Genomic DNA, 17,290 nt, shown 5'->3' on the forward strand with positions numbered 1-17,290 from the left:
GTACGTTCCTCACATGCACAATAAACAGGGTGCGATTTGCCGGGGGGGGATGCGTGGGATTTCCCCCTTTCTGGTCAATGTATAATGTGCCTCTGCTTAATTATTTTTTATCCCCGGTGGAGATAAATTTATCCCCCCCCTCAAAGTGATCAGTGCTACTACACTAGTGGCGAGACGGATCACAAAACTTATCACGGATCCGTGGTTTGATTAAAGTCAATTTTATTTTAAAATGCGCTACTTAGATAGGCTATAGCTGCCACAGCCTCTCTGTAATCACCACTCTGCAGACTGGGCACTGGCACTGGCAGTGTGTCGTGTTTCGAAAGGAAGGCATCTTATTCAGCATATTACTGAAGCGGGAATAAACATCACAATCTGATTATCTGTTTCTATGATGACAAGCAGAGTTAGTGTCCCAGTCATGAGTCACACCACTGAGAATGGCCGAAGTTACACACGGTGTTTCACTCAATTGAGGCTAAAGCAAAGTTTTTTTTTTGATTACTCACTCACTCTTGAGCGTCTGGCGCGAGTGATATAAATTTCAATGTTACGCGCGTCTTGAGGTCCTGCGGCGCGAGGAGTTTAGCGCGGCGCGGGCGCGTCCAGTTCGTGCGAATGAGGCGAATTTACTAACACAGATAATGCATCTGTCTTTTCTATCATTTCACTGTAGCTCAGCATCGCGATGTAAAGTTAACGTTATTACTTTAACAGCAGCAGTAAAACTATTTCTACCGTGATGGTTTAACTTTGCAATCAATCCGTGGTTCAGCAGAGGCTGATATAGAAGTAGCCTAGCCTATTAAACTAAGCGCTGTAATGTGAACCGTCAGTGCGATAGAATAAAATGAATATGAATAAAAATGTTTCAAAACATCCCCCCTCTGTTTTTTTTTCACAAATCGCACCCTGATATATAAGCTAGAAATGTCTAGCCTACTCTTGAAACAATTCATAACGAAAAGAAAAAGGCTATTCTCAAATTATGGAATCCATATTCAATGAGCATTTCTCTCCGCGCGTTCACTACAAAGATGGCGTCCTCAACTTGTCCACTGACACAGAAATCATTTTGGGAAAGGGTGGGGGTGGGGGTTGTGTCACCCCGTTACTTTGAAATCAGCCACCCCCACCTAGTGAACACAGGTAACATCGACGACCCCCACCTTCAGATGCTACATCTGAGTTTTTTATTGGTTGAATTGGATTGGCATTACATCCAACAATCTAACTGGTTGACAGCAACAAACAATGACGATGCATTTCAAGGCTCACGGTGATTTTCCATCCACCGTTTTTGCGTAAGTACACCTGTTTTTGATACAGCTACATGTTTTGCATGCAAATTCGTTATTTACACATTTTATAGACGCCATATATTTAAACTTGCCACTGATTATCGTTAGTTGCTTTAGTTAGTCGCTACTAAATGCAAAGTTCTTTTTTTAAAAAAAAGGTTTTATGACTGAAGTGTTGATCGTTGACGCCATGGAAGGTATGCAAACTAATTCAACATTTGGTAACACTTTATAATAATAGATAGCGTATGTTTAACGCTTTAGATTACAGCCCGGAAAGTACTGCGTAATTAAGATGAATTTACAATGTAACTTTCCGTAATTGTAGTGTAGGCCTACCTAAGAAGTACTTGCATGTAAGTATAAAGTGATCAGTATGTAAATTTTGGGGAATAAAGGGGTAACAACCATGGATAATATATATTTTTTATATATACTTTAAGTATTATAGAACTATTAAGCCCAATTTATACTTCTGCGTCGAACTGCGGCCGTAGTGTGTTGCGCGCGTACCCTGACGTGCACCTCTCCAAATATTTAACAACAATACAATACAATTTTATTTGTATCACATTTAAAAAACAATGGCGTTGACCAAAGTGCTTAACAAGGACAAAATATATACAATACAAGCACAATAGCAACATAATACACAGGAAACAGGAAGAACACTCATATCAAGATATATTAAAAGCTAATGAAAATAAATGCGTTTTCAAAGAGGATTTAAAAAGTGACAGAGTTTGTGCACATCGATAGGCGGTCATTCTACACGGACGCAATTCGCTGTGATTGGTCTGCTAGAACCCCTCCCTCGGGTTTAACATGCTCCTTCTGCATGAGTAGTTGCGCGTCAACGCGGACACCGACGCAGAAGTATAAATTAAAACCAACGCGTTGCCTACAGCGTAGAGGCTGCGGCGTAGGTCTGACGCAGAAGTATAAATTGGACCAGCCGTCCGGGGGAGGAAGAAACGTTAATGTCTTTATTAATTTATTTATATAGGTGTATATTTAATCAGTGGCGGTTCTGGGGGGGTGGGGCGGGGGATGGCAGTGCCCCCGTGTCAACAAGCTTTCGCTGCTGATGCGCTGTTCAAACATGCGCTTTACTGAGCGCGTACACTCGACGCGCACATGCACTAAAAGCCTGTTACTGGACTAAGTTATCTTTTGAGTCTTATATTGGCTAATACTGTCAAATACAGACATTGTTTACATAAACAAAGTTGGTTATGTCTAAAGTGAAAGCAAACAGAGAAAAATAATTAAAATCCGCTATGCGTGTATATTAAGACGCGTCGCGTGCAGTTCTTAAAGAGACAGTAGCCCTAATAATAAACATGCTGCCGCTTGTCTTATAGAGAGATAGTTCACCCAAAACCAAACAGTTGCTGGTCCCCATTGACTTCCATACATAGTAGGAAAAAATATATACTATGGAAGTCACAGGGGTACATCAACTGTTGTGGTTACTCACATTCTTTCAAATAACGTTTATTTTCAACAGAAGAAAGAAACTTATTCGGGTTTAAAACAACTTAAGAGAGTAAATTATGACTTTTTTGGGGGAGTACTATCCCTTTAATGTTAATAAAACAACAAAACACACAGAGGAAATCATTCACTGCTCTTGACTGAGAACTTTAAGTCTGTTGTGTTTTATTTTCATATTTGTTCATTTAATTACTTTCTCATACTGTTAAATACACCTATAGCTGAAAAAATAAAGCAGTTTATTTCATTTGTATATTAAGTTGTGTATGTGTAATATGTATCTCTGTTCTTAATTTTTAATAACAAAGAAAATAATGACAAAGATTTTTATCTTCGCCACTTTGGCCTAAATGTCTGCCATTCTTTTTTATTTTATATTTTGTTACCTATAAGGCTTTGTTTTTAAAATAGGGAAATTAGTTTGGCTGTAATGCTCAGTCACTTTCAATATAGTAAAACCAACATGAAAAAAGAATCGTGATAAATCGTGATTAAACATAATTAAACATAATGAAACATTCATTGGAATTGAAATTGTTTTATTAGCTTAGCTAATATAATTTATTAGCTTTTTCTAGAGATTGCAGTCATACATGACATGATGAAAAATTACTTGAAATAATACTGAAAATAGGTTCAGAAGAATGTTAAAGGTGTGCCCCCTAAAAGCACAAGTGGCCCCTGCCTGGCCCCCCCAGTTACTGTGGTCTAGAACCGCCACTGGTATATTTATGTGTACTTATTCTACTACTATGATACAACAAACTTACATTTGGAAGAAATTAAGTGAGAACGGACCTTTTTGTTATAATTGTGTACACGTACATACTGTAGGCTTTAAAAAAATACAGGATACATATTTAAAAATATATACTTTTGTTCCATGTAGTTACAGGGTAAGTACAATAAAAATACATGCACAATCTAATATCACTGATTCAGATTTTTTTATTCTACTAATTGTTACCCCTTTATTCCCCAAACTTTACAAATTGTTACCTTATACTTACATGTAAGTACTTTATAGGTACACTATAATTACTGAAAATTAGACTGAAAAATCACATTAATTACGCAGTTCTTTCCGGGCTATAATCTAAAGCGTTACCGATATGTTTACTCAAAATCTATTTTTCTTGGTTCATTTATTCATAAATATCTATTTCATTTTCAGCTAGGAAGTTTGAGTTTGTGACTCAACAAGAGCTTTTAAGTCTGCAAGGAGATCAGGACTGTAGCTACTGCAGTAAATCAGTAAAAGCATCCAAGGATCACATAAACCTAAAACATTTCAGATTTGCTGTCCACTATAGTGATGGTGGCGTGAGTAAGTAAAGAATTTAAAATTGTTGATAAATGTTGTTTTTTCATTTACATGAAATATATGTAAAAACCATGTCATAATGCTGATTAATATCCATAATATTCATGATCCATAATTTCCTTCCTTTGTAGAGAAGTTCTCAATACCATGTTACTGTCCTGACAGAAAATGTGGGATAAGGAGCCACTGGCACTGTTCAAAGTGTGACAGAATAATTATAAGATCATTTGATTTTAAGTGTCACTTAAATTTCTAGCTGTGAATTGTGTACTCTATATTTTTAGATGCTTAATTTGTCTTTTTGTCATTCATTTTTGTTTTGTTTTTGTGTTGTGGAAACAACAGGTCTGGTGGTAGCTGAAAGACCCTCAGGTCAGCACATAATACATAAGCATCCTACACAGTTATTCTACATCAATGTAACTGCAATAAAGTTAAAAATATCATAATGTTATTTATCATGATCATTTCTTAGATGATGGAGAACCCTGCCAGGACACCCCTGTTGATCCAGTCCAGAAAGGGAACTTGTTCTGCAATATATGTGAGATTCATTTTAGCAACACATCTAATTACAAAAGACACGAAAGACAACAGCATGGCAAGGAGGAACCAATGTTGTGTATAGATTCTTTAAATGGAATCTATGTAACAACAAAAGAGTCCCATGGGGTGAGACTACCCATACATGTGCAAAAGTCTTCAGTAATTAGTTATTTTGCTTGTGAAGTGGAGTCATGCATGGACTTCATGAACATAGCAGCAAATAGTGGAAACCCTGGGAAAGAATGCTTTCACTTAGAAAGGACTAAGACAGCAACATCCTATAGTCCCCCAGAAGCACTGTGCAATGAGTCCTTAGGTGAGATGATAGAAAAAGGACTGATTTCCAAACCCAGACAAGAAGAATGCACATCGTTAAACCGGAAGGCTTGCTCTGAGGATGTTGACACCGTCTTTCCGATTTTCTGGGGTGAGCAAGGGCTCTCTGAACGTTATATTTACTTTTCTGTGTATACTGGCCAAAAGGACAATTGGTGTAGGCTTGGACGAACAATCTGCACCTTTGACAGTAAAACTGGTAAATGGCACTGCAGGTGCAGAGGCACAAAATTCAGGATCAGTTGTGCCCATCGATATTTGTCCATGTGGTGGCTTTTTCAAGAACATCCTCAGCTGCTACAAAATGCAGTGGACAATTCAAATGAGGAACTTGAAGATATGGAAGAGAATTTCAGTGCCACAGATGACATCCATCAACATTCAGAAAATTCACATAGTGGTATCATCACACAGACTAACTACTTTTGGAGTTCAAAAAGAATCCCAGAGGACCTTCCAGTGGATTTAACCACAGAAGTAAAGCCCATTCCAGAACATTTTGAACCTCAAGAAGTAGAGTGCCCATACTGTCCTGGGCCATCTCCGCCAAATCTTGAAGACAGACTGCTAATCACCCAACAAGCAACTGTTTACGGCATATTCAAACAATATAAAGGTAGGATGAGTTCTGTAATTATTTACATGGTGAATAAAATTCTGTTCTTATAAAGGATGTAAATTAACAAATTGCATTGATTTATTTATTTTTCGTCTAGGTGTATCTGTCTATGCAAAAGAATGTCCTGTCTGCAGAAACCTGGTCAGGTTTCAGGAATTTAAGAGTGGGTTCCACAACTATAACAACAGAGTGTTCCTGTCAATCCCCTTATGCTCTTTTCTGACAGCTGGAATTTCAGTAAGTATGCACATTGCACAAACTTATTATTTCAATTTAAATAATTATAATTAATCATATTTCAAGATATTTAAACAGGTGGTTATGAAAACTGTTGATTAAATGTTTACAACGTTATTATATTCACTTTCCACAGAATCACATCGCATGATCAGAACAATGGAATCCCATTCCCGATCTAAATTGCCAGTCAATACTTTAAGAAAGGCATTTTACCATTTCTGTGGGCTAAGACAGTACTCGTACAATTTTTTTTGTTACCGATGTGGACACCACCCATCCATTGTCATAGCAGATGCCAACTGGAAAGTTGCATTCGATTTACCAGGTGAGTGTAACATCTGAACAAAAAACATAATCTGTAAAAAAATAAAAATAATTATGCATTCACCTTAACACACATTCACATACAGCTTGTCAATACCCCTTTTACGTTATAATTTCTAGTCAATCTCATGAGACGCCCAGACATAGAGAACATCGGCCCCCAGGACACTCAGGCTAATGTGGCAGCAAGATGGGAGGACCTAGAAAAAGAGATCATTGCCACTGGATTTTGTGATGTAGCCATGAATACCCTGTTTAATTCTACTATTGACTTTAATGATAATAATGTATATTAACAATGTGTTACATTTGTAAAAAATCAGGGTAAAACTATATTTATTGTAGTTTTGTAGCTGAAGTGGTAAAATGAACTGATGTTGATCTAAAAACTTATGTTCCTCAGATTCATCTAACAACCCGTTCACAAGTCCGCTGACATATTCAGCATTTGCACCTTGGATTGGGAAACACACCAGAGTTGATGACAAGGTTCCAAAAACTGAAATCAACAAAGGTCTCTCTCAAAGTGAAAGGGTGAACTCTGCATGCCGTGAAGGCCGGGAAGTTGATGAAGACCAGATTTTGCAAATACTGGACTCAAGATCGGTAAGATATTTCTAGCTTCACAGAATTCACATTAGCATCATGCCATGTATAACGAGTGCACTAGGCTCACCCGCTCATACTTACCGGAGTATTAGACGCACTTGCAGCTAATTACCTTCTTTGAACTCAAACTGAGACCCCACATGCACATTTATTCTGGCTGGCCTCACTGAAGGAATTCTGGACTCTTCCTCTCAGCTGTTTTTGTAAAGAACTTTAGTAACCTGTGATTAGCATACCTGAATTGTATTCATCGTCTTTGAGCTAAGTGATGATCCTGTGAATTATACTTACCTGATACGATTTCCTTCTCAATCCTCCACAGTTTTACTGTGTAATATTCCTCTTCATCCCTGTTGAGAGAAATGTGTAGTTAAAGACCATCATTTTACATGTGAAAGACTGGATTATTATTCAAGATATTAAGAGGGTGTACCATAACATTGGTCCCACTTTACATCAGATGGCCTTTACTACTATATAATTACATTTAAATTAATAACTTTGATACAATGCAGTTATTGTTTTTACATACATGTTTTTAAACTGTAATTACATTTTAAAAACACCAGCATGTAATTACATCTATAATTACACTGCTGACCAATCCATTATACCTTAAACCTAAAAATACCACCTAACCTGTCCTAACTTTAACTGTATCCCACCTCAATAGCAGCAAAAATGTTTTGCAATACAATATGAACTAAATACTGTACGTATATTGTACTTAGTTTTTTGATGCAAATACTAAAGTAGTTAAGGCCACCTAATGTAAAGTGGGACTTTTACATTTATACTGACCTTGAAAACCCACCTGCCTTAAATTTTTACATAATATATATAATTTGACCCATTGAATGTTCTTTAATAATCTTTGTTTTTTTCCATTATCATTATCCTTCTGAGAAAGTAATATGGCCTGTTTGCCTTTTTTGCATGCCAGAACTTTTTTTCCCCATAAACAATAATAATAGATTATAATTTCTCTACAGCACAAAAGAGAAGACCTGGTGAAGGCCTGCAATTGTCTTGGAGTGTCTTCAACTGGCTCGATAACAGACCTTATAAACAGGCTGGAGGAACTTCTCCTTTATAAGGAGATTTACCCCAAAATGTTTGTGAAGCTGAAGAAAGCTGGAGGTAAGATATTGGTATTCCATGTTATATACATTATTTTGTGCAGGGAATTGTTCATGCTTTTCTTGTTTTATTACCCATAATTATGCAGAAAACATTTGCATAATAACATTTCTGTTATTATAACACAGGTGGAGTGTTACATATGGGCTGCACCCATGGTGTTGTATATTATGCATCACCATTATGGTGGCAGGAATCTGCACGGGACCACGGGGATGCTCTCCTAAGTTTTAAATATCCACCCACTGTGTACATCTCTGACATTGCTGGACGTGTTGCCAGACATGTGAACAATCGAACACAGCAGAGATTCTTCCAGCCAAATGATGCCACCAACAGAAGCCAACATATCACTTGCAGCTGAAGGAAAGTTAACTGTAGATCTTGAGTGGATAAAGAACATCAGAAGGAAACCAAGATTTGCAGGAAAAGCCAAAGAAATGGACAAGTTCTCATGTCCACACCCTGAGACTGGGACATCAGACCGGTACTCATTGTATGACAGATTTCATCAAAAAAAACAGAAGCGCCCTGAAGAGAGACTACGCAGCCTTAAAGTGATCCCAGACCTGGCTTCTCTGATTAATTCTGCAGCAGCTGAACAAATAAACAGAGAGCTTTCCTCAAGCCGCTACTCACTGTGCCAAATGAAGGACACCCATTACATGTTCTCACTGCGTCTCTATTTTCACCTCCACAATGAAAAACTCAATAGCTCCTTAATGAAGGAAATGAAAAAAAAAAAAAAAAAGAGGCCATACGCATCGAATTAAATGGCAAACTAGTATGTGGAAGAACAGGTAAGAATGTGAAAATTTAAAATGACTTTTACATGAAATTTAATACAGGTTTGACACTTACCCCTGGTTTCACAGACAAGGCTTAAGTCTAGTCTCAAACTAAAATGAATGTTTGAGCTGTCCTAACTAAAAAATAACTTGAACTGACAATTATTAGAATCAGTGTCATTGTTTTGCCACAAGATGCATACTAATTATCTTGTATTCTTGGGCATTTTCCTCTTCTAAGGCATTTTGATAAATCCTGCTTAATGTTCCATACTTATCTAAGATGTACTCCTGACTTAAGTTAAGCCATGTCTGTGAAACTGGGCCATTATGTATTAATATATTGCAACTATTCAACGTTAATTCTAGAAACATACACAAGAAAAACTGACCAAGAACCCAGAAGTCCTCAGGGTCCAGCAAAAGAAGACAGTTCTACTGATGATTGTTACCAGTTTTCAGTGTCAATGTTTCCAGTTAATGAAACAAATAAGGTAACGTGTGCTCGTTTTCAAAGCTGAACAGTAATTACATTATATATATATATATATATATATATATATATATATATAGTTTTTTTTTTTCAATAGGAAAATAAAAATATTAACATAACTTTTTCAACCTTAGGACAAAATCTCACATCTCTATTCTGTCGAGAAGAAAGACACCACTGTCATTGCTAGAATCTCTCACTACACCTCATTGGAACTACGTGACCTGAAAAGCCTTTGCCCACCTGATCTCTTGAAAGACACCAGTATTTGGATGCCATGGCTGACTGATAATATGAATACCAATTATTATGACTAATAATAGTTTAATTTAATCCAATTGATAAACTCATTACTGAACTGTTACTTATCTAAAATGTGATGTTAAACTTTTAAGACATGTACAGTAGATATTGAAACTCACAATACATCAATGTATTTCATATTGTGCTTTAAAGGCAGTGAATTGTCGGGTTGCACAAATTGCAGCAGAGACCAAGGATGTAAGTAATTACTTCAGAACATACTTTTTTCACACTACTTTTCATAAAATATTTTTTTGTCAATTTCATAAAAGTGAATCAATTATTCCTATTGTGCGATTTATTCAACATACATGCTATATGAAACAGGTGTAGTGCATTTCCTTTATACAATTTACATGTAATTTTGTTCTATCCTCAGTGTATAGCCTTGACGACTGACACATTCATTTTGTGGCATAGAGACTGGCTTGCCTCAAAAACAGTTTCAGATTCTCATTTGAATATTCTTGAGGTACTGTACAATTTGTAAAATAAATATATATTAAGCTTTCCTGCCTGTTTCTACATGTAATGACAGAGTATAATGTGTTTCCTATTCCTTTCATTACAGAATGATGCACAGAAAATTCTGTTTCCAAGAATTATTGGTGGCCAGACACCAGAGAAAGGATGCCACTTCATTCTTTGGGTAAGTTCAACTCAAGAAGTGTTAGTCACACAATGAGGAAATTAGATAATATAGAGACTGTACAGAGAAGTAAAATTTTGTAAATAAGTCAATTTAGCATTTGTAAGCGTTGTAAATTACCCCTTTATTGAATTTCTTCTACAGGTTTTTGACAAGACAGCAAAACAAATAAGAATTTATGACAACACACAGCACAACATTGGCATTTCAGAAACAGATATGGACATTCTGAAGTACGATTCATCATTTATTTAATATTTGTATACGTTTTAAAATATTGAATGACTTGGTTGCCTACTTTACATTAATTCTATTTCCCAGAGATGTGTTTAGAAATCTAGACTCCCTGGAAGGGTGGACTGTGTGCAATCCGCAGCAATGGCAGAGAAATGATGGAAGCAACTGTGGTGTTTTTGTTTGCACAGTAAGTGGATGGAGATTTATTTTCACTAATGTGTACATTAATTAACATTTATATAATAAATACAATGAGTCTTCAATCAAAAAGTGTTTACTAGTACACTACATTATACAAAGCGCTTTACATTTTCATAGGCTGCAGAGATGGAAGCAAAAGGTCATCCGAGTTGCTCCACACTGAACAGTTGATTCACCTTAGAGTTTACCATGCTTTGTGTTTGGTTGAAAATATACAAACTGAGGTATAGGAGAGTCTCAATTTCTAAATTAAATCATGCTTCTTTTTCTATAAAATGGATGCATGTCCAGGGTCTAAAATTTTTGTAAATTATAAAATAAATATTATAATTACTATTTTGCTTAAAATCATAAACTAATTTGCACCTCTTCTGTTCTTAGGACTTTACACCAAAGATGACAACTTCTAAAATGAAAATTCACACCAAAGATGAGGCTGAAAACAGATGTTTGGCCCAGGAGATTGGTGTTTGCATTTTTCAAAAAACCTGGAACAAGTAAGTGACCATACTGCATTTTACCATGTTATACTATATAGATTGAATATTTATTTAAATGTGCATCTTGTTTCTTCTGCAGAACCATGCATCCAGATGTGAAGACACTGCAGTGGATTCAGTGTGACATTTGTAATGAGTGGCTGCACTATGACTGTGCTGGCATAAATCATACAATGGTCACAAAGGACATGGCATTCAGCTGTGGATGTGACATTGAAACGACATATCCTTATGAGAAGTATGCAGTTTACATTTCCAAACAAACTTCACTAACTACATTAAAATCCATTTAATATTTTTCTAACCATCCCATTTCTTTTTACAGAACTCTATCAGTGTTGAAGCAGGGATTGGTGATAGACGTAGTGACAGATCAGGAGATAATGGTAAACAACAGGAATACTTCATCACGCCAATAACTGAATAAATGTGACTTGCCTTTTTTGTAAGGTGAATCTTACAAGTGAAACAAATATTTTTTTTTTTGAATTGTCACATAATTAGAAAAATAATATAAATGTTTGTTTCACTTGTTTGAAAGAGATACTGAATGAACCCCCATACAGTTATTTCACTACTGTATGAAATGAATTATCCATTTCCTCACATTGTAGGAACTACACAGTGGCTTGACAAGTGGCACAATAAGATCGAACAGAATGTTTTTGCATAAAAATCCAACATTTGCCCCTAAGCTGAAGATGAAAATTAATGAAAGGATTTCTTTTTTTGATGAACAACAGGTAAAACTATTTTATAATTAACAAACAATCAAGTAACTTTTGTAGGAAAACCCACAAATATAAACAATTATTTACTAACATTTGGAAATAAGCTACACTTAAGATAAAAAATATATACTTTAACAACGTTGAATGCAATGCCTTTTGCCAACAGACAGAGGGGATCATTGATAGACTTCAGCAAGTCACAAAGATTGACATGACATTACATATTGTGTAAGTTCGAGTGGCCGGCGCATATATCCGTGACTGGTCAAGTGGCAGGAGCATATATCCGTGATTGGTCGAGTGGCCGGAGCATATAACGCAGTGGCAGGCGCATTTATCCGTGACTGGTCGAGTGGCAGGCGCCTATAACGCAGTGGCAGGCGCATATATCCGTGACTGGTCGAGTGGCAGGCGCCTATAACGCAGTGGCAGGCGCATATATCCGTGACTGGTTGAGTGGCAGGCGCATTTAATGGTGACGGGTCGAGTGGCAGCTGCCCCTAGCGGTGACGGGTTGAGTGACAGGTCTAGTGGCAGCTCCCCCTGCCACGCAAAGATTTTACCCCTACAGATAAATACTTCAACTGGCTTAGGTCCCGCCCTCCTGTTTAGTCAAGCGAAACTAACAAGTCACGACGCACAAACAAAGTCACACGTGCGTTTTTACCACAGTAAAAACACGGTAAACAAAACACACTTCCTAGCAACACAGAGCCGCGCTAAAATCTACTGGGAAAAGTAAACACTCACAGACTGCTGATATCTCCTGTTGTTCGACTGCTTCTTCTGATAAGGCAGTTTGTTAGAATAAATACTTTAACTGGCTTAGGTCCCGCCCTCCTGTTTAGTCAAGCGAAACTAACAAGTCACGACGCACAAACAAAGTCACACGTGCGTTTTTACCACAGTAAAAACACGGTAAACAAAACACACTTCCTAGCAACACAGAGTCGCGCTAAAATCTACTGGGAAAAGTAACTCACAGACTGCTGGGGCCTGTTTCAATAAGGAGGTTCAACCAACTCTGAGTTAAAACTTGAACTCTGAGTTGACTTACCCTGAGTTTTCGGTTACAGAACAGCTGAAATGAGTTAGTTCAATCAACTCTGAGTTGACCTACTCTGAGTTTAGCGCGTGCACCACAACTATAAAAAGCCATTATCAATGGAGCGCAGATATTATGAGTCACCATGGCAACAGCGCCAGACAAAAAGAGGTCTTCATATTTCTCACCAGTATGAACTGGATGAGCTTCTGCAAGCATATGGAGAGTACGAACATTATTTCGTTTATAAGTTTACATTTTAATTACTGTTATACAGTGATGGGTGTAATTAATTACTAAGTAATCTAAATACTGTAATTTAATTGAAGGGATTACTCTTAATTCTTCTGTAATTTAAAGTTAAATCTGATGTAATTTAGACTATAGAACAATTCTGTATAGGCTATTTAACATACATTTTATATTAAGTTATATATATATATATATATTTTTTTTTTTTACTTATTTTTTATTGCTTTTTTAGAACAGATAAACACTTCACATTACAAAAAAAGAATTAAAAAAAAAAAAAAAAAAAATACAAATAATAAATTAGAATAATGAAGGTTGCCACACATTACATATAAACATTCACGAATAACAAAAGATTGTCATATGTTACATATAACCCTTTACTCATTTCACACGAGTAAATCTTCTAATAATACACAAATATATTCATTTACAAATGCAGATCTTTAAACCACAAAGGAGCTTGTTAACCATTTCCTCCATTGGTTCTCAAAAATGTGTGTTTGTAGCCGAAGTGTATATGTAAGTCTTTCCATTTCTCTAACCTCTGTTACTATTTGAAACCAGTCTTCTCTCGTAGGTGGGTCTTCCTTGTACCATTTCCGAGTTATCGCTTTTTTACTTGTTGCCAATAAAATTTTAAATAAATATTTATCATCTTTCCCAACCTCATCTGGGATGTCTCCCAAGTAAAGGACATAAAATGACTTTGATATATGTAGGGTGAAAATACTATTAAAGGAGAACTCCGGTCAATTTTAACATTGAGCTCATTTTTTTGTACATTTGGAGTGCTGTCAATACAGAGAACAACGACAAAAATCGGTGTTGCCTACACCGAGTTATTCTATTTTTAAAATTTGCACCCTGTTGACTTCAATGGGGCAAGTACTAAACCTGCTTTTAGCCTCTTAACATCCTTGATGTGTCATTACAAGTGCACAGAAAATGTGAGTGATTCCTTCAGAGTGAACACGAGTGAATCTGACTGCAGTAGATGTGAAAGATATGTATAAGAATGATGTTATTTAAGCCAGCGCAAATACCTGTGTTTACATCCTGTTTTCGGTGGAAGTCCAAAGTAGTCGATTGCCGAGTTCACGCGCATAGGTTTAGTTACCTATGATCACACGCGTGAACTCGGCAATCGATTACTTTGGACTTCCACCGAAAACAGGATGTAAACACAGGTATTTGCGCTGGCTTAAATAACATCATTCTTATACATATCTTTCACATCTACTGCAGTCAGATTCACTCGTGTTCACTCTGAAGGAATCACTCACATTTTCTGTGCACTTGTAATGACACATCAAGGATGTTAAGAGGCTAAAAGCAGGTTTAAAACTTGCCCCATTGAAGTCAACAGGGTGCAAATTTTAAAAATAGAATAACTCGGTGTAGGCAACACCGATTTTTGTCATTGTTCTCTGTATTGACAGCACTCCAAATGTACAAAAAATGAGCTCAATGTTAAAATTGACCGGAGTTCTCCTTTAACGTTAAGTGTTTTTAAAGCATTAATGTTTTTCTTTTTAACAGGCGGGGAGAGGACACATCAGGGGTGCATTTCCCAAAACCATAGTTGCTAACCTGTTAGCAACTTAGTTGGTTGGCAATGGGAAATTGCATTGCAACCAACAAAGTTGCTAACTTAGTTAGCAACTATGGTTTTGGGAAACGCACCCCAGGCCAGGACACACCAGGGAAAGGGAAACCTAACATTAACCCTCAGAGGTCGGAGATCACGCCGGCGTGATCTGCTCGCTTTTTTCCTTATGAGTTGAATTGAGACCCAAAATACTCTTTTGACTTTGATTTTACAAAACAAGTTTCATACATCAATCGATTCTGTTAAATGTGTATTATTTTTGTGTATACTCACAATAAAAACATAGTGTTGTGCTTTTCGACAAATAAAGAAAAATAAACACGAAGCGAGTTCTGCCTTCTCTCTGTCCGTGTAGTCCATTCTGAAACGCGTCCGAAAATGAATCATAACTCAGCGAATACTTCTCACACAGGCACGTGAGATATGTCTTTATGAAGCTTGAAATCTCCTCTTTTAAATGAAGTAATTTATATAAAAAACAAATGTTTTCAACTCATGTAATCCGTTTGAAAGCAAGGAGAGGTACCGTTTTTCCTTCTGCTTCATTATCTCTATAATCAGCTGCGGCCGCCCCGCCCCCGGCGCGATTCACATGTAAATAGTTAGATGATCTAGTATGCATCGCATACGCCCCTCGATCAATGCCATAAAAAGTTTCTTCATCAGACTTACTGATAGTTCATCGCGTTTTGAGTATGAAACGCTTCTCCGGTAATAAAGACGTCCTTCAGATGATTCTGGACAGCGAGGAAGAATGCACCTTTTCCTCAGAGGACGAACGGCAGCATATTGAAGAGCGAATTCCGCCGAGAACACAATTTCGGAGTAAGTTTTACTTAAAAGTCTTTTGTCTTTTATTTTTCGTGTTCGCATTTATGAGGAAAAAACAATATTACGTGACAGTTCTCCATTATGGACGTGAGCGCTCTAAAAAAAGCACTAAAAGACTTTCAAACTTTCACAGAGACCTCAAAACAGAAAGTACAAATCCTTTCTTTAAAACGAATTTCGTTTTGTATCAATTGTATCTTAATTTTAATATTTTTTTCATTAACAAATTTCCTGGATTTAAACTGCAAATTAACATTTATATTTCTTATAATAAAAATGAAAGACCTATGTTACAGACATATGAAAGACAACATTTCGTTGATTAGTTTTGGATAGATTATACATTTTTAATGTAAAATATCTGCCACCTCAAATAAGCTTTTGTTTGCCAATATTTGCTTATGTTAAATATAATATGTTTTGTCAAAAATAAAGTTATCAAATAATCAATCAAATCCTTAACTTTGAAATATGTATGATAAAATGTATACTTTAGTTTTTACAAAGAAAGATTACACTTGAATTGTTGTTGTAATTGTAACCTTTTTAATAAAAAAATATATTTATAAGGTAGATGTAAACAAACTATTAAAAGGTAAATATAAGCCTTTTCTTTAAATAACTTTTATTGTGTTTTATTATTGACAAATTTGGGGAGAGCATAAATATTCCAAAACTGAAAATACAGTATGAGAATTAACTGCACAATTACTAGACATGTTTTCCTTGGATATTATAGGCCAAATTGCAAGCACAATATGAGGAAAAATAAAAAAGAATTGAGATGCTTCCAACTGTTGCTCTTGCATTCTTGTGGCTCAGTGACTCACCTGAATGAATGGCTAATTAAGTATGCGGGCCCCATTGTCTCCTCAGGTGTGAACCACTACATATGCATGACCGTAGACGCCCACTCCGCATATTGCCTTTCCAAACAGAAAGTGCTTTGCAAAATTCAAATCAATGTATTGTGTTATGTGAATGATAAGGCAGGGTGATTTTCACTTTATTTTGAAGAAAAAACACTAGGCGATGACATCCATTAGACAAAAGTCTTATTGGCACATATTTAGAATGTGTTTTATGGCCTTATTTCAGAAACTTTAGTTTTTAGTTTTTTCAATAACCACGCATAAACATTATTCTCTCAAAAATGCAGACATGTACATTCTTGTTGCTCACATTTCATGGTAGTCCTGTTTGTGCTAAATAGTGTGTAATTTTTTTTTTGCCATTAATATGTTTATAAGCAACTGAAAAAAGCAAAAATGTCAGGGGATGTCAGAACATCTCAAGGACCCCAAAAACACCTTAGACCCCAGAGGGTTAAAGGGATAGTTCACCCAAAAATGAAAATGCTGTCATTATATCACCCTCATGTTGTTCCTGTAAACCAAACCTGTATGATTTCCTTTCTTCTGCTGAACACAAAAGAAGATATTTTAAAGAAGGTTGGTAATTAAACAGTTGCTGGTCCCCATTGACTTCCATAGTATTTTTTCCTACTATGGAAGTCAATGGGGTCCATCAGTCGTTTGGTTAACGTTACCGACTTTCTTCAAAATATCTTCTTTTGTGTTCAGCAGAAAGTCATACAGGTTTGGAACAACATGAGGGTGAGTAAATGAGGACAGCATTTTCATTTTTGGGTGAACTATCCCTTTAAATGTATATTATATTAAATGTATATAGTTTTTTGTTGATGTTCA

The sequence above is a fragment of the Squalius cephalus genome (assembly GCF_949319135.1).
Source record: "Squalius cephalus genome assembly, chromosome: 4".
Taxonomy (NCBI): Eukaryota; Metazoa; Chordata; class Actinopteri; order Cypriniformes; family Leuciscidae; genus Squalius; species Squalius cephalus.